This window comes from Choloepus didactylus, chromosome X (genome assembly GCF_015220235.1).
Source record: "Choloepus didactylus isolate mChoDid1 chromosome X, mChoDid1.pri, whole genome shotgun sequence".
Lineage (NCBI taxonomy): Eukaryota > Metazoa > Chordata > Mammalia > Pilosa > Megalonychidae > Choloepus > Choloepus didactylus.
This window is the reverse complement of record NC_051334.1, coordinates 174,348,740-174,370,805: the sequence shown is the minus strand read 5'-3', so window position 1 is coordinate 174,370,805 and position 22,066 is coordinate 174,348,740.

The window sequence follows — 22,066 nt, the reverse complement described above, 5'->3', positions numbered from 1 at the left end:
GCATTTATTGAATATCTGCTATGTGCCAGGCACTAGGATTAATTACAGTGATGAATAAGGCAGACCTTGTGCCTGCTCTCACTGAGCTCTTAGTCTAGTGGAGTAAATTAAAAACTAAACAAGCAATTACAATACACTGTGATAAGTGCAGTGGTGAGGGAAATTCAGAGTGCTATGGATTTGGGGGTCAGAAAACACTTTCTAGAAGGAATGAAAGTTGCCTGCAAATCCAAACTTTAAGTTTGATAAAAGTAAATACCCTCTACAGTAAAGTACAAGCTCTTAATAGGTACATAATAAAGCACTGGTTAGTAGGTTGAATTCTATCACTTTCTTCTTCTGAAACCTTCAATGGTGCCCAGATATATTAATAGGACTTTAATGCCTTCTGTGACTTGGCATCACCCTTCTTTTCCAGTCTTCCGCCCACTCTGCACTCTCACCATTCCTAAAACCTGGCATACCCGTTTATACTGCTATGCCTTTGCCTTTGCTGTTCTTGTAACCTGGAATGTCCTTCCTCCTTTTGTCTGTCTGCTTTATCTTACTAATTCCAAAAGGATTAGTTCAAATGTCACCTTCTACCTGAAGCCTTTCTGGACCAACCTCACCCAAGCTGGAGTTAATTGCATCTTTCCCTTGATGGCCAAAACACTTAGCTTATGCTACTTATTTCACTTTGGCATTATAATTACCTCTGTACATGTCTGCTTCATCCTTATTCATTCATTCATTCACTTGTCAACAAGCATTTATTAAGCATATGCTGCTATATATTCTAAGTACTATACTAGATTCTGAGGATACAATGTAGAAAGAAGTAGAGAAGGTCCCTGCTCTTAGGAAGCTATCCTACCACTCTTAGCACAATAATTGATCCAGTGTAGATGCCCATTGTGTATTGAATGAGAGAATGAATGAATGAGTGAATGAATGAATCGATATGAAAATTAATTATTTGAATCTTGATTGTATCTCCCTCTATATATCACAGAAAGTTTATGATTTGAAACTAAGAATATAAGTTACTTCTTAAATGAATCAATTGACTCAAATCCAAAGAGTCCAAGAGGGTTATCCCAGGGGGTCTGGTGGTTATTGCTTTAATTAAATATATACAGTGTCTCACAGGAGTCAAAAGACTATATCAGTCATATGAGTAATTTCATTCACTCTAGCAAGTTGTAGCTGTATGAATCACACCTGCACTACAGGTTTGCGAGAGAAGCAGCACTGTTTGCATGCATATCTTGAAATCACACTGGTGTAGAATGAGGTTACTGGATGGTCCTCCCCTTGATTTTCTTCCCTTCAGCTAACAAAGACATGGACCATTTACCTTATTGTACATTTCATACAACCTTCATTTCCTCAACAAAGTTTTCCTAAGTTCCTACTGTATGGCATGTACTGTGTCAGGCAAAACCTTAAATAAATTGCCTCCAGAAACTGACTAGAAAACCAAGAAACAAAAGTCACTCCCATCAAACTTACTGAGAAACAACAGAAATAGAAATAGTGTTTTTCTCCTCCACCAAAAATAAATGGAAGAATCAGTCCTCATATCTTGATAAATAGTAAAATTCCTTTTCCAGTCCTCTCCAACCCCCTTTTGTATTGAATTTGGTCTATGACTTTGGTGTTTCTGCCAAATGGGTCAACAAGATAGAAACATTAATAAGAAAACATATGTAGGTCAAGATCACTCTGGAAAAAAATGATTCCTTTAATACGCCACACTGGTGTGTCATACTACTAACTGCTTCCCCCACCCCACAACCACACAATTATATCTTTGAATTTAATACCCTGAAAATATTCCTTGTGCTTCCATTGACAAATAATATCCTTCCAGTTTTCAGAGATTGAAGTCATTCGGCACTGCCCACACCAAGGGAAGCATGACAGTGGCAACTAATGGATATGCCATTGTGTTAGGCAAGCACATTGCCCCAAAGCACACTATCATAGATCTCTTCCGAGTCTCATCCTGACCTCTAATCAGGGTTTTAAAAATTAACAATCCTTTTAAATACTTTATTTCTGATTATCATATCCAAACAAACCAGCTATTAGGGTCTGACACTTCATTCATTAGGAAAGGTATTTTCTGAGCTGCTATGTGAGGCCTTGATAATGCAGCAAGTCACCCATTCTATCACTTGTCCTTTCAGTTAGTCGGTTGATTGGGCTGTTAATACTGCTCTTTAAAAAGAGAATAATCAGTGATATTTACAATGCCATTAACTGGCAGGTTGGAATCCTGTGGTGCATTCTGTGGGTTCCCGAAGCTTGCAAGATTTTCTGGGTTTCTAGAGAATGTGTCCTTGCAGTAGTGTTGGTTTAATAAGCTAATAAATACTAACTGAACCACCTTCCCAGTGACTTATTTCTGCCTTCAACATGAAGATAGTGAGGCTAGCTGAATATAAAACCACAAGAAAAATCTATGGCTATGGAAGTTAGTGTTTGAAAAGAAACTCTGGCTATTGTTTGTTAACCAAGCCCTTGGAATAGAGAAAGGAAAATATAGGCCCAGGGCTTCCTACTATATTTGCATTCCAGAGATGATCTTTGTTATGACTCATCACTCCAAAACAACCACCGATTATGTTTGTCTAGTTTGTCAAAGGGACTTGTCTGTCTTATTGCTGAGATGCATCTAAAGGTTACCATTTTTTCACAGTATTCAACCAAGTAAAACTGGTGTGGCCAGGGGTTAGAATAATAATGACAAAAAAAGGAATAGCATGTGCTTAGAGCACACTGCACAACCAATAATTCATTTTGGGTGTTGAAAAGTTACAGTTCCACAAAAACCTCACACTCACTACCTTCCTGCCTCTTCTTTCCCCTCTTAGATCAGCTCACTCCATCATAGTAGTTTGAAATGTCTTTCTCTACCATATAAGTGTAAGCCCCTTTGAGGCAGATGTCTTATTCATCTCAGTATCCCCTTGCTGTGCTGCAGCATCTAGTGTGGTGCTTTGTGCATGGCTACTGCTCAATAAATAGGCTTGTTTGTTTTTAACATCAACACAAGGCAGAGTGATACATGGGATTATAAAGATATGAGTGAAAACCCTGGGGGCCATGGAAGACGGAATAATGCTCAAAAGACTCAATAATGAAAGTAACAATGGGAGAAAAGACAAATCTCTCCGGAAGCTGAAAACAATGTGAAAGCAGTTAATAGAGAATTTTGGTGAATTTAAAAGAACCAATCAGAATTTAAAAGAACCATTCAGGAAATGAACTTTGAGCCATGTTTTGTGACGTTGGTCATTGGTTTGCACTGAGACACGTGTGTTCTCTTACCAGGAACTTCATTTGGCAAATGGCAAGCTGACAGGTTCGAGTTATTTATGTGATCTGCAGTCATGAGAAATAGCTTGTCTTCAATCTTCAATTAAAATATTATTCTCACATTCCAAAATACTTCAACTCTAGAACCCACTTTGAATTCAGATTTATAAATGAAGAGATTACAAATGAATAAAAGGCTTTCCAGAACATTGATCATAGAGAGAAGGAAGAAGGGGACAATGTAAAAAGCATCCAAATTCTAGATAAACTGATATTCACTGTCCTTCTAATCCTTATTAGCACTCCCTAAAACTAATCACTATTCCTTTTAATACATGGTGTCACCCTCTCTTCAAATGTGACTTCTGACTGGTTTTATATGAGCTTCATTTGTCAGCATAATCTTAATAATTCTAACAGCACAGGTTTGGTTTGCATATGTAGAACTCTCCAATCAGTATGTATACCCCAGTCAACAATGAGTTTGCTCTTAATGGAACATGTTATGCCATGGGATTTTCCTCTACTCGAGCTGTAGCAATATCACCCACACTGTCCTACATTTGATATAGAGAATGATATTTTATACAGTCAGTACAATTTGAGAGTAAAAAATAGATACTAAGGATGGTAGATAATTAAATTGAACAATCTGATGTTTGACTTCTACACAAATCCATTTTTATTAAGCTGTGTGTCTATTCCCACTTCTCTGCATTAAGTTCTTTACCTAAATCTCTCTTTCTTTATTGTTAACTTCACATTCTCTTCTGTTAAGCATAGAGACAATGTCCCATATAGCCCTGAAATCCGATTTAGCAGATAGTCCTTTTGTTCAACTTTTGAATCTGCAACATTTGCATTTCTATGTCTCCCTTTAATTCACAAAGTCTCCAGATGAGACTGATATATGAATCTACAGAAATATTAAAGTCTTCTACAAATTGGAAAAAATGATTTAAAACATCCGTTCATAAAAATATAAATAATCCTTTTTTGTTGCTGTTTCAAAAGGCTTCATTTTAAAAATATGTAGAAGGTCCTCATTAAACCACAAAAGAGTCAAGGGAGACAATTTTCCTTGCCAGCCCATGAATTTATGCAGTTTCCCATAGAGTTGAAAATGGCTGTTAACATAATCTTTCTCTGAGATTCCATCTCTTTATACTTTAGTTGATTTCTGCTGTCACCAACTCAAATGTAGGTTGTTGTAGGAACCAACATAAGAGCAAACACCGACAGGCCATCTAAAAGAGGAGCTCTTTGATTTTTTCCCCCTCCATGAATCAAAAGTTACTTTTTTTCTATATAATAATTAGAATATATGCAACAATAAACATATTTCAAAAGTTTCTTTTAATAGGCTTTTTCTTAATAATCTTTAATAAATTGCTAGAGGAAAGGATGTCTGCAGAGTCAATGCAAATTATGAATAATGATAAGAAATTTACAATAGGACAAATAAGGAATAGGGGCAATAGTGGAGAAGTATAAACAGTAGAATTCAGGATCAACACTAAGACTTTATTGAATCTTTCTGTAAATAATCTTGTAAGTATGTAGAGTAAAATCCCCAAAGGTACTGATGATACAGTTCATTCATTAATTTATTCCTTAAAAATATCTAGTGCTTACTATTTACCTCATATAGATGTATAGAAATGAAGAACAACAATCCTTGCCCTCAAGGTGGGCAGGTGAGTTGGGAGAATGGATTCACAGATAATGCAGTGCAATGACTGCCATGATAAAGTGATGTGTGGAGGTATGGGGGCACAGAGATGGGACACCAGACCTTGCCTAAGGAAATAAGGGAGGGCTCAAAGAGAGCAGATGAGGTACATTTCAGAAATGAGGATAGAGCTTATGCAAAGGACCAGAGATACGAGAGCATGCCATATATAGGGACTTCCAAGTCATTTTTGAGCTAAAGTCTTTGACACTGCCCCCAATCTTATAGTGTTCCAGGAATCACCTTGAAAGTTGCTTTAAAAATGTAGATTGTGCCACAGGTGGTTCCAAGACCACAATTTGAGAAAGTCAGCTCAAATGGGTTCATTTACAGACACAATTTTAGGTCAGTGACTCACTTCCAGATCCTTGAGTTCACCTGTTTGGGAATAAAAAAGTTATTTATGACTTAGAGTGAAACTTGCCAGAAAGAAATAGTTTTATCAGGCTCATCAAATTAGTTCAATCAAATTGACAAAAAATTAACATTTATTAAACACAGACTGTGTGTCAGGCATTGTGCAAGGTATGGGTGGGAGCTTGGGTGAGGGGAGTCGGGATCAATGAAATGATGATAAATCAGACAGGCCCCATACTCAGGCTGCTCAAGGAGAATAGTGTGGATGCTTGTGTAACCAACCCTCTTGTATCAGTCAGGATCCCATCACAGGGTCTAATCACCAGTTATTTAAACAGACAGAATGTGGGCTAAAGAGTTTTTAACTAGGCATAAAGTTTTTATGTAGGTGACTGAAAGGGGAATAGGAGAACTCTAAGATATCGCAGATGTAGTGGGTGCTGAAGGCAGCTACCACTACTAAGTCTGGGGGAACAGGGAAGAGGTGGGAACTATTGAAGTATAGAAGCAGGGGACACCCATGGAGCTGAATTTAAGACCTCTAAGGAGAGAGCACTGCTCAACTGAGGCTGGTGCCTCTGAGCTTGGAGAAGCGGCTGGTGCTAACAGCTTTGAGGTTGAGGGTGGGTGAGGTAAAGTGAAGGTGGGAAGGAGTATGATGAAGCTTGTTCTGCAGAGTGCTGAAAAAATTACGAACTGCATTTAACTTAACTGCTGTCACAGAAGGAATAGCTGCTGCCAGGGTGAAGAAGCAAGGCTCCACTGATACTCACAAAATTAACATGCAAGCAGGAAGCCCACAGGGAACAAACATAAAGGAGCAAGTCTTTTCCTCCTCCTAGCCTTGCAGTTTCCATTTCGCGACCACTGTTGGCAGAACCTAACAGTGAGCTAGCTGGCAGAAAAGAAATTTGGTTTGCAAGGTCACAGTCTTAGCACCACAGAAGACAATACAGAAGGGTGAGTTTAGAACTGTGAGACATTAACTTAACTGGTACAACTCCTTGTAACGTAAGTAGATTGAAACAAATACTGCTGTAGATTTCTGTGGAGAGATGAACTCTTAAATGGAAAGATCAGGAAGATAAAGATGTGCGGTTGTAGTGTGCTATCAGAAAGTTGGAGAAATAGGTAAAAAGGGGAAGAATGTAGAGAAGGTGCTTAATAGGTGAATGGGAATACCTGGGAAGAGACATGACATTTACTTAGTGCTCACTATGAGATAGGCAGTCTCTGGCACATTCCAATATATAATCTCATTTAATTTCCATGACAATCTTTCAGGGCAGTTATAAGTAGCCCCATTTACAGGTGAGAAAAGAGTCTCAGAGAGTCCTTCTGTCATTAATCAATAATTCATTGACTACATGCTATAAAACAGGCAGCTGGAATTGCAGGAGTGGACAAGGCAGTTCTTATTCCTGCCCTTCTGTAGCTTACACTCAAGAGGTTAAATAGCTTACCGAAAATGATATCAGTGGTATGTGGCAAAACTGAGACAAAAAACCAAATGGGTAAGCCCCTCCCACTATACTACACTGCCTCCAAAAGAAACCACCCAGAAGTTATGAACCACTCTCTGAAGCCACTGGCCCAATGCAGTACTTCAGGCAGGGGAGATCATTGACACGTATGCCACCATTAACAGAAACCATCCTCCTGCTCCTTGGTCAGACCACAGAGACAAGGCATAACTGAAAAAGTACAAAGAAGAGCTACTGAAATGATGTAAGGACCAACTAGACACGTTCAAAAGCTGAAAGAAGATTTGATCAATTTGGTGACATCATGAACAGTACAGATAACATGAACATGGACTTGTTCCCCAAAGCTGGCTGTCAGAGAACTAGGGAGGACTCTAAGATTTGCAAAAAGTAAGTTTGGATTGCAAAGGTGGATGCACTATTTACAATATGGGTAGTAATATTCTGGAAACTACTACCTCAAGAAAGTGGTGTGGATTGAAAATAAAAGTAGCTTCATAGATAGATTGGTGTAACTTCCTGGTTCACAAAGGTCTAGCTGCTTACTTGAGAAAGCTAGGAATATTTGCAAACCTTTTGTAGCTTGGAGGACAATATCAAGGAAGACCTCTTTGGCCTTTCAGCTATCTCTTATGACCTCTGTATAAGACCAGGCCCTGAATTTGACCCAGAAGATGCATTCCAATAGAATCATGGGATTTAAGAATTGAAAACGATGTTAGAGAGAGCCCTTCCAAATTCCCTTATTTCACAGGCTTGAATGCTGAGGCCCAGAGAGAAGTGACTTACCCAAGGTCACATAATTGGTTACTGTTATTAGCCAGGCTACTGTACCTAGACTGACCAACCTAGGTTTGCTGGAAATGGTGGAGTTTCCTGTGAGGCAGGACTTCCGGGACAGTCTGGAGCAACGGGGAGATTGGTCACCCTTATTGTAGTATAGTAGAATTCTCTTTTTTGAGAATGTAAGCTGAGAGATTTTTTGTTGAATTTTTTAAAAATCACACTTATTCTGCTTAGAACTCTTCAGGGACAATGGTCAGCTGCAAATATTGAGAACACAGGACAAGATCTGAAGTCTTGTTTCTTGTCTCAGAATGAAGGAGTATCAACAACAGGAATCCCCTCTTCTGATTTCTCATCCAGAGCTTTATTGGCAGAGCACATTGCTACCATTACTCAAACAATCTTCCTGTTACTGGGAATAACCCGAGCTGAATTTCACCCAGCCACATAATTCCCATGCCAGATGGGGGAGAGGTGGGAGGAAATGATCCCTTCCTCACTGATTGGCAATTTACATCTGCAATCTCTTGCTTTGCACACATTTACTCTCACAATTAAACAATTTCACAGAACTCACTTATCAACAAAATTAGGAGACTCAACCAAATTGAAATTTGCATTACCAAGCATCCAAATGAAACTTTTCTTTTTATTACTACTGAAAATATGTCTTCCTGATTTACATTATTGTCATCAATAGTAAGCCTTTATTTTGAATGAGTACAGTTATCACAGGCTTCCTGGATAGCTCCCATTAGTTACAATAAAAACATCAGAAAATTTACCATTTAGCTAAAGATCATTGCTATATGCAAAGCTTCTTATATCTTCTAATATTAGAAGTGCCAAGAAGGTACTGACTTCCATTGTTTGAGAAGAATTAGCGGTGGGTTTCCTTCAAGTTGGCTCATGGAACCTTAGTTTTAGTATATTTTCAAGTTGAGCAGTTCTCGAGGATTAAGCTGGATAGCCACTGGCCTTTCTATGCTTTGGAGGGTAATTGAGTAAACTCTTACAATATGTTTTCAGCAGAGTTCAGAGCACAGCCTGAAATGTCAATGCTGAGGCAAGTATTGGAAGTACTGGAAAATTAGGAAGTATTCTGAAATTCAGAAAGCAATAGCAAGCATGTACCATGCAAGGTACTTGAGACAATTCAGACAGTTTTATTAAGGAGAGTTATTATCAAAACAAACAATCATTTAAATCATATTAACATCACCAGTTTGAGACACCAATAATACTGTTCTGGACTTGCATCTTCCCTTTCTTCTTTCTAAGTGCTCTTCTAGAGATTCATCCCAATGCCTTAGGCAACTTACCACTTAAAATTAATTGTATTCTTCCTCACAGCATCCTTATGAGACATTAAGTTGATTTTGACAGAGAGGGTCCAGAGGAAAAACAATTAGGTGATTTCTTCCTCCCATTCCTTCACACAACATATAGTCATTAGGTGCCTACTGTATCCCATTCCAGATTAGTTATCAGTGCAATAATTGCTATGATAGTGTTATGCACAAGATATATCATTTTGCACCAAATGTGTTCTTCCAATCTGGTTTACTACATAGCACCTGAGCAAACATAAGAAATATTTTTAAGCAAAACTTAAAATACTTTGATGTACAGGTCTGAACAGGGACATCTTTAAATAGAACTTTACAAGAAACCTGGTGAAGAGAATAATATAATCATGTCAGTCTGGTGAAATTAGCTGAAAAAAAGGCAAGTAAGGAATCAACACTGAGTCTTTCTTCCAGTAGATTTAGTAATTTCAACTTTTCTCACATATTCTCCAGAAGAACTGTTTCTTATTCCTTTTTCTCTTGATAGTCTCTCCAGTTTTTCTACTTCCATATTTTATATGAAGTCTAACATACTGAATGCCTGAGTGGATCTAATAAAGTTCTTATTGATGCAGAATATAGGGCAGAAGAATTATGTCCTGGATTTTTGTACATCATACCACTGTGCACAAAAACCTAGGCCCCTAACAACCCTTTAAACAATGGCCCTGTCTTGTTTCCATTTATTCAAGGTGTGATTCAGAGTGATGGTTTCTCCAGCCATTCCTCAGCAGGTATTCATGTGGTTTGGATTTGGGGAGCACATGGATTGCCCAGCACTGTCCCTGTTAAACATCAAATGTCAGCCTCTCTTTGACAGACCATTTTTCTAATTGGTCAAGGTCACCTTGGATTCTACTCTTGACTTGCAAGGAATTTTCAGCTTTTATTTCCCCACCCCCAGCCCCATTTCCCAAGGCAGTGTCTTCTACAAATATAGTAGGAATTCTCTTATTTTTCTCATTCCAGAGCTTGCAGGAAAAATATTAAAAACTCTAGGACAAACCTATGTGGCCCTGGAATATGTTGTCCCAGTTTCCTCCCAAAGCATTGTTTAGTGTCCTCGAAGCAAAATTCATGTAATAGTGCAGCCCAGGCCTGATATCCCTAGCTCATTAATGGAAATGTCTTGCAGATCCACAAAACATTAGTAAAATCCAGGTGCATCCTACATGGATTGCTGCTCTCTTGATTCAAGACCTGTAACTCTGTCGCAGAAGGAAATTAAACTGGTTTAACAAGAATTGCTCATCATAAAGACAGTGCCTTGGAAACTTTTTTTGCAAATGGCTTGCTTGATTTTTTTCTATCATCTTCATGTCTATTAAAGTAAAAACGAGTCAGTATAAGGAATAATTTCTAACTGTTAGAGCCTACCAGAGATGGAATGGGCTGCTTTGAGGAGGTGGTAAAGATGCCACCACTGGAAGTGAGGTACTGAAAGTACACAAACAGAACACAAACAGGAGATTCCTGCACTGGCTGAGACATTGGACTGGGTGACTTCTAGGGTTGCTTTCAATTTGAAGGTGCTACAATTCTACAATTGTTTTGTATTTTTGAGTAATGTACTTTCCTTCATTTTTAAAAATCCATTTTTTCATTTTCTTCTTCTCAAAATCTTTCTCAAGCTTCTACAAGACAGTGACTATTTTTTCTCTTTTGAGAGAGGTTACTGATTAACTAAAAATGTGGTCATTTAACTTTAGTTTGTCAATAAAGTAGAAGAAAGGGAGCAACACTTTCCTTTATCTAATCTTCTAGATCGGATAAACTGAAGTGGTGGGAGTTGACTTATAAAAGCAAAGTTCTAGAGATTAGTTCTGTATAAAAGACTGGTGACATCTCTGAGATGCCACATAGTTCCTTCTTGGAAGGGCACAGGACACTTCCTCACCCAAAGCCCTTCCTGGCACTGGAAATTACTGATATTAGTCAACAAGATCTATTCAGAAAATACCAAAGAATATGAAAGGTAGCAAGTTACAAGCCTAAAAAAATACAAGCCATACTTTGTCAAGTTATATTCTTTTCAGAGCTATAAGCTCTGAAAACTGATCTATACTTCCTTTCTTCCTTATCATAGCCTTAGGTCAAACATGACACCCCATGATACATAGACTCAGCTGAACCCCCGACTCTATTAATATACGCTGAGTTGCTAATGGTTCTAAACAACTGAAAACCTCACAAATGTGGGAAGCTGCACAATGGAATCATTGTTAATCTCCTCTTCGTCATGCACCGGAATACATTTAGAATTAATTATTTGGAAATGAATGGAATAAAAATGAAAAATTGTGAGCATTGCACTGGAGCTAGCTTTTGTTCAATGCTTGTGACTTGAAACTGAAAAAATAACTTATTAAGGGAGCCCCAGATTGAGGGACTTTGCTCCTGTCATTTGAGCTGAGAAGAGAAAGACTGTATGTATTAGGACCACATGTGTAACTCCTTACTAATGTCTACATCATGAAAAATACTCAATTTCTTCATTTAAATAATCTACTATGTAATAAAACCCTCACTTAACTTGAGAAGACAACATGAGTCTTGTGACAGAATGAGCTAAATGTTGGGGGCGGGGGGAACTTTAAGCTTAAGGATGATGAAATATTCTCTCCCCAAACTATATTTGGATCTCAATGCATTTCCATATAGAGCTGAGGTTGTGCATAATAATATTTGCCCAAAAGAAATGTTGTATTTTTCTGCACCTTTCACAAGGAAGGAGAAGGATGTAGATATGATACACCAGAGGCCTACCACACAGGGAAATTTTCCAAGCTGCCTGAAATCTTGAAGTCTTAACTTACTTGCTTTTCAGGAGTGAGAGGGCAAGGAAAAGGGAAAAGGAACAATGGGAAATAACATTCAGAGACAGATAGCTCTACTATTCCTCTCTTTTAGAGGAAGGAAGGGAGTTTGGGAGTAAATAGGAATTTTATTTTCATAGATCAGTTAAATTATTTCTGCATATTTTCTATCACATGCTAATTTTATGTCGTGATTTGAGCTCCCCATTTCCCAATGCCACTTCAAAGCAGACCCTGAAACAAGGACTCCAATGTTTATTGGGAAGTAATCTCACTAAGTACTGATTGGGAAGTGGGTGCATAAGAAGGTGAAAGAAAGGAAGTCAATAAAGTTTGTGTTATCAAGACAGTTACCTCTGTGGACAACTGGAGCTCAGTCTTTCTGGGGAACTCTTATAGACAATGAAGAATACTCTTCAGGACTACCCCAACTGAGGGAAAAGGAAGCCTGGGGTATTGGTTGAGGGATATTTCCAGAGGCTTTAACTCTCTAGCACTTCTGACCTGCACTGATGACAGGCTGAGCCTGTTCCCTTGGCAATAAAAAACAAAAAAAACAAAAAAACAAAAAAACAAAAAAAAAGCCTTTCAACTTATAGAGATGAATGCTGAGTTGATATGGACAGGGTACTGACACTGATTCTGGCATAAGACTCACCTTGGAATTTTGCCTAAAGTCTATAAACCTGTTGCTTTCTCAAACTGAGGGAGGGCTATATTAATTAGATGGTAGGTTATTTGTGTAAAGAAATTCAGCATTTTTTGTGATGCTGACAGTAAGGTATGAAATATGCAGTATAATTTATTAATTGGTACGGTTAAATGTATGGTAGGTACTTTGAAATTGCTCATTCAACATTTAGGGCTAATTAGTTTGTGTCAGAACCTGCACTATATCTCAAGTCTAATGATTATTTGGTCAATGGCAGAGTAAATCAAGAACCCTTATGCAATTATCCTAGAGCATGGAACTCTTCCTAGACAGCAACTGCCATCCCAAGACCATTCCCCCATTTAACACACTAATCATAGACCAACTTCTATATCTCAACCCAGCCCAGCCCTAGATTAAACTCCCTACCCGCTTCATTGACCTCAAGATATTACCGACCCTCAACCTCCACCAAAAGGAAACATTGTGGATCCAGTCCTTCAGGATCTCTCAAATTGTTGTCTTCCATAGTCTCTACTGATAAAATGATAGCTAACATGCATTGAGTATTTACCATTGAAGCAGTGTTTAAAACACTCTATATGTATTTACTCATTTAATTCACACAATAACACCATAAGGCTAGTACTGTTAATTTTCTCATTTTATGTATGGGCAACCAAGGCACAGAAAGATTAAGTAACAAACCCATGATCACCCAAGCTGGTGGCAGAGCTGGGATTTGAAGCCAGGCAATCTGACTGCAGAACATTTCTTAACTTCTAAACTGTTGGAAACAGTGCTGTTTTACTTCCAGCTTCCTTATTGATAGTGGTTGTGATGGTTAAGCGCATGTGTCAACTTGGCCAGGTAATGGTGCCCAGCTGTCTTGTCAAGCAAGCACTGACCTAACTTACTCTGAGGACATTTTGTGGACTTCAGTCATCAGGAAATTTATTGCATTTATGGCTGATTACATCTACAATCAACTAAGGAGAGTGTCTTCAGCAATGGAAGACACTTAATCCAATCAGTCGAGGGCTTTAAAAGGAGAAGTGATGAGGATGGTGGGGCAAGATGGCAGAGTGGTGAGGTGTGAGTTTTAGTTACTCCTCTGGGGCAGCTGGTAGATAGCCAGGAACTGTGTGGAACAGACACCTCATGGAAATCTGTGTTCAGTCACACATCATACAACAGTCTCAAACACATGGAACAGCTGAGATCAGTGAAACCTATAAGTTCTCACCCAGGGGGCCCATGCACCTCCCCACCAGGCACAACAGAGTGTTTTGTGGTGGTTACCCAAGGAAGGAGGGGCCATCCGTGCTGGGGACCAGGAGGGAGGCTCAACCCAGCCCCAGTTGCAAAACAGATTAACAAACTCAGGCTGCTGAACAAAAACTCCAACCATAGGTAAACTGAGACCAGACACCAGAGCATCTGGGAGCAGTCAGCCTGGCAGAGAGGAGACAGGGCTAGCAAAAAGAGCAAAAACAAAACAAAAAAAATGGAGACTTTTGGAGTTGGGGATGAACATAACATGGAGAAGGGCTGAGATGCAACAGAATCAGGCACATATGCAAACCCGGGAAGCCAGTGCCCTTCTCTGAAAAGCTGGTTTTTCTGGTTTCCTGTTTACTCATCAATGGCTCTCCAACTCCTTATCTTCTTGCAATTCAATAAAAGGGATACATACTTCTGGGGCATGAGCAAGATTGATTTGGTGCAGTTTTGAGAGTGTGTCTTATATATATGGATGGATTTCCAAATGGACTTCTCAAGTTACTTAACCACCCTGTGCTTCAGTGTACTAAACTGCAAAATAGAGATAATTAGCAGTATCTTGGTGGGTGTGGAATGATATCATCAACTTGGTGATGTAAGACATCCCCTGAAAGAGTCTCCCCAGAGATTTGGCAAATACAATGACAAATACCACTTGCTTATAAGTCTGGAAGATGGTAGACACTAGAGAAAGACTACACAAATGCTGATCAAATAAAAAGAAAATATCAGGTAGGCAATATCCATCCCAGACCCACAGCACTGTTTCCATTTGCCTCCCTCTCCCTTGGTCCCATGCAGCTTGGGAACTTTACAGAGGCAGTGGACTGTGTCCTTTCCATCATGGACAGGGACTATAGACTCACTTGCAGCAGTGAGTTAGAACCCCACGCATATGCAGGCACAGAGAACCAAGTTCGCAGAGACCCAGGGCAGAGCACAAGCCACAGAGGAATGTGGCATAAAAAAGGGCCCCCAGGAGCAAATACATAAAAGAAAGACTGCAGTAGAACTGCTGGCATGAACTGTTGTGTCTACACTCAATCCAGTTTCTGTTGGCTGGAACACCTAAACTTAAAATGAACTTTCCTGGAGTGACCTACATTTCTGGATTGACCCCCCTGGCTCCCGGAGATGGGATATCCTAATAGAAAAGAGACCAGAGGCAGAAATGCCACACAGACAAAAGGGGGTTTAAACCGAACTTCTGTAAGATAGAACAGTCTCCAGAACTGAAAAGTGTAAGGAAAACAGGGCACTGAGTTAGAGAGAGAATTTACACAAATCATAGGAACTGGGTAGAAAATTCTGCACTAAAACAAACAGAAGAGATCAAGTTTCTCAGAGAAGGAACAAAGGAAAGGAAGCTTTTCTCTGGAGGTGAAACAATTACACAAAAATTCAATCTTAAAAATTGTACTACATAACTGGGCAAGAATCAGATGAGGAAGAGCTGAGAAAATGTGAACAGTTAAAAATAGGCTAGTCAAAAGGTCTAGAATAAGTTGGACAAAGTGTCAAAGAAGAGCCTTATCATGAAGTCAATCAATAATAAAACCCTAGACAAGAGGGAGAAATGGACCTTCAGAGTTAATGCATCAAGATAATCAGATGCTTAGAAATCAGCAAAAAATTAAAAGTCATACTAAGAAACAGAAGATATGACTCAGTCAAGGCAACAAATTAAACCTTCAGAGGAGTCTCAGATATTGGAACAACTAATTGAAGATGTTAAAAGAAATCTAAATCAATTTAAGGAGATGAAAGAAAATATGGATAAAGAGATAAAGGACATTAAGAACAAAATGTGTGAGCATAAAGAAGAATTTCAAAGTTTAAAAAGATACATAACAAATTATGGGGATGAAAGGCACAATAGTAGAGATTAAAAATATACTAGAGGCATACAACAGCAGATTTGAACAGAGAAAAGAAAGAATCAGTGAACTAGAAGACAGGGAAATCAAAATCATACAGTCAAAAGAATAGAGGAAAGAATAGAAAAAATTGAGCAGTGTCTCAGGGGTGTGAGTGACAGCATGCAGCACACAAACATAGGTGTCATGGGTGTCCCAGAAGAAGAAAAGGGAAAAGGAGCAGAAAATAATGGCTGAAAATTTCCCAACTCACATGAAAGACATGCATATACATGCCCAGGAAGTACAACAGACTCCAAACAGAATAAATCATTGCAGACATACTCCAGAACACATACTAATCAGAATGTCAAATGCCAAAGACAAAGAGAGAATCCTAAAAGCAGCAAGAGAAAGCAATTTGTCACGTACAAGAGAACTGCAACAAGACTAAGTGCCGATTTCTCATCAGAAACCATGGAGGCAAGAAGGCAGTTGTATTATATATTTAATGTACTTAAAGAGAAAAACTGTCATCCAAGAATTCTTTATATGTCAAAACTGTCCTTCAAAAATGAGGGAGAGTTTAAAACATTCATAGGTAAACAGAATCTCAGAGAATTCATCAACAAGAGACCTGCCCTATAACAAATACTAAAGGGAATTCTACAGGCTGAAAGGAAAAGACAGGAGAGAAAGTCTTGGAGTAGAGGGCAGAAATAAAGATTATCAGTAAGAATAACCAAAAGGGTAAAAAGAGAGACAAAAATAAGATATGACATGTAAAACCAAAGGATAAATTGGTTGATAAATTGGTTGTAAAGTACTGCCTTTACAGTTATAACACTGAACATTATAACATTGAACATTATAACATTGAATGTTAATGGATTAAACTCCCTAATCAAAAGACACAGATTGGCAGAATGGAGAAAAATGCATGATCCATCTATATGCTGCCTGCAAGAGACTCACCTTAAACCCAAGGACACAAATATGTTGAAAGTGAAAGGTTGTAAAAAGATATTCCACACAAACAGTAACCAAAAAGAACTGGAGTAGCTATAATAATACCAGACAAAATAGACTTTAAATGCAAAAATGTTATGAGAGACGAAGGAGGAGACTATACATTAATAAAAGGGACAAGCCACCAAGAAAAATAACAACCATAAGTATTTATGCACCTGTATTTGTCTGTAAAGCAAATATCTTTGCTTTCTTCTCTGTCTTATCCCCTTATCATATGGCATAACCCGTACTGTTCATTTTGCTGTATTTAAGCTAAAGGAAATCAATTTTAAGAGCTAATGTCACCCAAGGACTTGCACCCCATTCTGGAGAGATTTAGTGCATTTCCAGATATATGCTGCACAGCGGAGTATTGTTAGGCAAAATATATGTCTGTTATTGTTATCTACTTAGAGATAAAGTATGGTTTTAGGTGATGTGTATAACTGCCAAGTTGACAAGGGGTGGACTGTGATGGTTAGGTTCATGTGTCAACTTGGCCAGGTGATAGTACCCAGCTGTCTGGTCAAGCAAACACTGGCTTAAAAATTGCTGTGAGGATGTTTGAGGCTGGTTAATAAACCAACAGGATGGTTTATTAAATCATCAGTCAATTGACTGCAGCTGTGACTGATGACTCACCAAAGGGCGTGTCTTCCACAATGAGAGAATGCAATTGGCTGGATTTAATCCAATTAATCACTTGAAGACTTATAAGAAAGACAGATAGAGGACCTTCACTTCTTCTTCGGCTGCCCAGTGAAGCATTTCCTGAGGAGTTTATTGAAGTTGCCAGTTCTTTTCCTGAGGAGTCCATCGAAGTTGCCAGGAGTTCATCGGACATCTTCCTTGGAGTTGACAATTTGCTGACTGCTCTACAGAATTTGGACTCATGCATACCCACAGTTGCGTGAGTCACTTTTACAATTTGATAGTCAGAGACACCTCTCACTGATTCTGTTTCCCTAGAGAACCCTAACTAACACAGCACCTAACCATAGTGCCCCAAAATACATGAGGCAAATGCTGGCAAAACTGAAGGGAGAAATAGACGTTTCTACAAGAGTTGTTGGAGACATCAATAAACCACTCCTAACAATGTGTGGAACATCTAGACAGAGGATCAATAAGGAAACAGAGGACTTGAATAATATGAGAAATGAACTAGACCTAACAGACATATACAGAATATTGCACCCCAAATCAGCAGGATGTATATTCTTTTCAAGTGCTCATGGATAATTTTCCAGGATAGAGCACATGTTGAGTAATAAATGTCTCAATAAATTGAAGAAGATTGAAACTGTCCAAAACACTTTCTCTGACCATAATGGAATGAAGTGGAAATCAATAACAGGTGGAGATCTGGAAAATTCACAAATATATAGAACTTAAATCACACTCTTAAACAATCAGTGGGTCAAAGAAGAAATTGCAAGAGGAATCAGCAGATAGCTCAAGATAAATGAAAATGAGAACACAACATATCAAAACTTATTGAATGCAGTGAAGGCAGTGCTGAGAAGGAAATTTATAACTCCAAACACCTACGTTAAAAAAGAAGAAAGAGCTAAAATCAAAGACCTAACTGCACCCATGGAGGAACCAGAAAAAGAAGAGCAACTTGATCCCAAATTAAGCAGAAGTTCAGAAATAACAAAGATAAGAGCAGAAATAAACAAAATAGAGAATTAAAAAAAAAACAGAGAATTAACAAAAGCAAAAATTGATTATTTGAGAAGATTAATAAAATTGACAAATCCTTAGCAAGACTGAATAAGAAGAAAAGAGAGAAGATGCAAATAAATAAAATCAGACATGAAAGGGGGACATTACTACTGATCCCACAGAAATAAAAAGGATCATAAGAGGATACCATGAACAACTGTTCATACGGCTACAAATTAGATAACTTAGACGAAATGGACAAATTCCTAGAAACACATGAACAATCCACACTTCTACAGAAGACTTCAATAGACAAGTAAAGAGGTTGAATCAGTCATCAAAAACCTCCCAACAAAGAAAAGCCCAGGGCCAGATGGCTTCATAGGTGAATTCTACCAATCATTTCAAGAATTAATACCAATCCAGCTCAAACTCTTCCAAAAAATTGAAGAGGAGGGAACACTACCTAACTCATTATATGAAGCCAACATCAACCTAATACCAAAGCCAGATAAAGGTACTACAAGTAAAGAAAAGTACAGACCAATTTCCCTAATAAATATAGATGCAAACATCCTCAACAAACTTGCATATTGAATCCAGAAGCACATTAAAAGAAGTATACACCATGATCAAGTGGGTTTTATCCCAGGTATACAAGGGTGGTTCAGCACAAGAAATTCAATTAATGTAATACACCACATTAACAAATTGAAGGGGGAAAACCACATGATCATCTCAATTGGTGCAGAAAAGGCATTCACAAAATCCAGCATCCTTTCTTCATAAAACATTTCAAAAGATAGTAATAAAAGGAAATTTCCTTTCCATGATAAAGGGCATATATGAAAAACACACAGCAAGTACTGTACTCAATGGTGAAAGACTGCAAGCTTTCTCTCTAAGATCTGGAACAAGATAAGGATGCCCACTGTCACCAGTTATTCAACATTGTGTTGGAAGTTCTAGCAAGAGCAGTTAGTCAAGAAAAAGAAATAAAAGGCATCCAAATTGTAAAAGGAAAATTAAAACTTTTACTCCTTGCAGTTGGCATTATCTTATATATAGAAGGTCCTGAAAAATCTACAGCAAAGCTACTAGACCTAATAGGCAAATTCAGCAATATGGCAGGGTACAAGATAAACACGGAAAAATCAGTAGCATTTCTTATATACCAGTAATGAGCAATCAGGAGGAAAGCAAGAAAAAATTCTGTTTACAATAACAACTAAAAGATTCTAATAACTAGGAATAAATTTAACCAAGGATGCAAAGGACCTGTACATAGAAAACTACAAAGCATTGCTAGAAGAAATCAAAGAAGACCTAAATAAATGGAAGGACATTCTGTGTTCATGGATTAGAAGACTTAATATCATGAAGATATGAATTCTAACCAAATTGATTTACAGATTCAATGCATTCCCAACCAAAATTCCAACCGTCTATTTTGCAGAAATGGAAAAGCAAATTATCAAATTTATTTGGAAGGGTAAGAGGCCCTGAATAGCTAAAAAGCATCTTAAAAAGGAGAATAAAGTTGGAGGACTCACTCGTTCTGACTTCAAAGCATGTCACAAAGCTACCTTGGTCAAAAAAGCATGGTACTAACACAAGAATAGATACATTGATCAATGGAATTGAATTGATTGCTCAGAAATAGACCCTCATATGTATGACCAATTGAGTTTTTACAAGGCTGACAAGTGCACCCAATTGGGAAAGAATATTCTTTTCAACAAACAGTGCTGGGAAACTGGCTGTCCATATGAAAAAGAATGAAAAAAGACCTCTATCTCACACAGTATACAAAAATTAACCCATATTGATTAACGAACTAAATATAAGAGCCAGGAATAGAAATCTCCTAGAAGAAAATGTAGGGAAGCATGTTCAGGATCTTGTATTAGTCAATGGTGTCTTAGACTTTAGACCCAAAGCAGAAGCATTGAAAGAAATAAATAGATAAATGGGACCTCTTCAAAATTTAAAACTTTTGTGCATCAAAGGACTTTGTCATGAAAGTGAAAATACAACCTTCTCAATGGGAGAAGATATTTGGGAAACCACATATCAGATAAGGATATAATACCTAGAATATTTAAAGAATTCCTACAACTCAATGGGAAAAAGACTTGAATAGACATTTCTCCAAAGGGTAAATACAAGTAGCAAAAAATCACATGAAAAGATGCTCAACATCTCTAGCTATTAGGGAAATGCAAATCAAAACAACAATGAGATAACATTTCACACCCACTATAATGGCTACTATTAAAAAACAGAAAATTTCAAGTGTTCATGAGGATGTGGAAAAATAGGAGCACTCGTTCACTGCTGGTGGGAATGTAAAATGGTGCAGACCCTGTGGAAGACAGTTGGGAGGTTCCTCAGGAAGCTATTTGATCTGGCAATCTTGCTACTAGGTATATACCCAGGAGAACTGAAAGCAGGGACATGAACAGACATTTGCACACTGATGTTTATGGTAGCATTATTCACAATTGTCAAATAATGGAAGCAATCCAAGTGTCCATCAACCAATGAATGGAAAAGCAAAATGTGTATATATAAATCATGGACTTTGCAGCAGTAAGAAGGAATGACGTTCTGATGCATGTGACAACGTGAATGAACCTTGTGGACATTATGTTCAGTGAAATAATCCAACACAAAAGGACAAATTTTGTACGATCCCACTGATATTAACTGATTATAATATGCAAACACATAGAGTTAGAATCTATAATACAGGCTGCCAGGGGATAGATTGGGGGTAGGGAATGGGGATTGGATGCTTAATTTGTAAAGAATTTCTATTTAGGTTAATTATAAAGGTTTGGAAATGGATGGTGGTGATGGTAGCACATTACTGTGAGTGTAATTAACAGCGCTGAATGTGAATGTGGTTGAAGGGGGGCATTTTGGGTTGTGTATATTACTAGAATGAAAACTAGAAGATAAAATATGGATCTGTACAATACAGTGAATCTTGTTTTGGATGATGGACTGTGAGATTAATAGAACAAGTATAAGAATGTTTTTTCATGAATTATAACAAATCTATGACACAAATAAATGTGTTAATAATATTGTGGTATATGGGGAAAACACACCTAGTGTAAACTCTGGACTACAGCTAGTGCTATTTTAATATTCTTTCATCAGTTGCAACAAAGGTGCCACACTAATGCAAAGTGTCAGTAATGGGGGTATACATATTTTTATATGATTTTTCTGTAAACCTACAACTTCTCTAATTAGAAATAATAATAATGAGAATAGGACATATTCTACAGACCTGTGTATTGGGTGTTTTAAATGAAGTAATCCATGTAAATTGCTTCACAAAGTGCACAGAGTATAGAATTTCTCAATTAATGCTGGTACTACTGTTAAAAAAAATGGTACAATTATTTTAAAAAGTGCTATCAATTGCAACAGATGTTCCACACCCATGCAAGGTGTTGGTGGAGGGGTAGTGTATGGAAATCCTGTATCTTAAGCATGATTTTCTGATAATCCCACAACTTCTCTAATAATTTTTTTTAAAAAGCAATATCTTCTTCATAGAGTTGTAAAGTAAAGCTTAAATGAGTCACATGTGAAGTGCTTAGTACAGTGCCTGACCCATAGTGAATGTTAGCCCTTGACTATGAGGGAATAAAAGTCACTGTGATTGGCCAATTGGTGGAAGACTGTAAGTCTGTGGAAACTTGTTTAAATTCATACATGGGTATCTCCTACCCAAAGGTAATTTGTGAG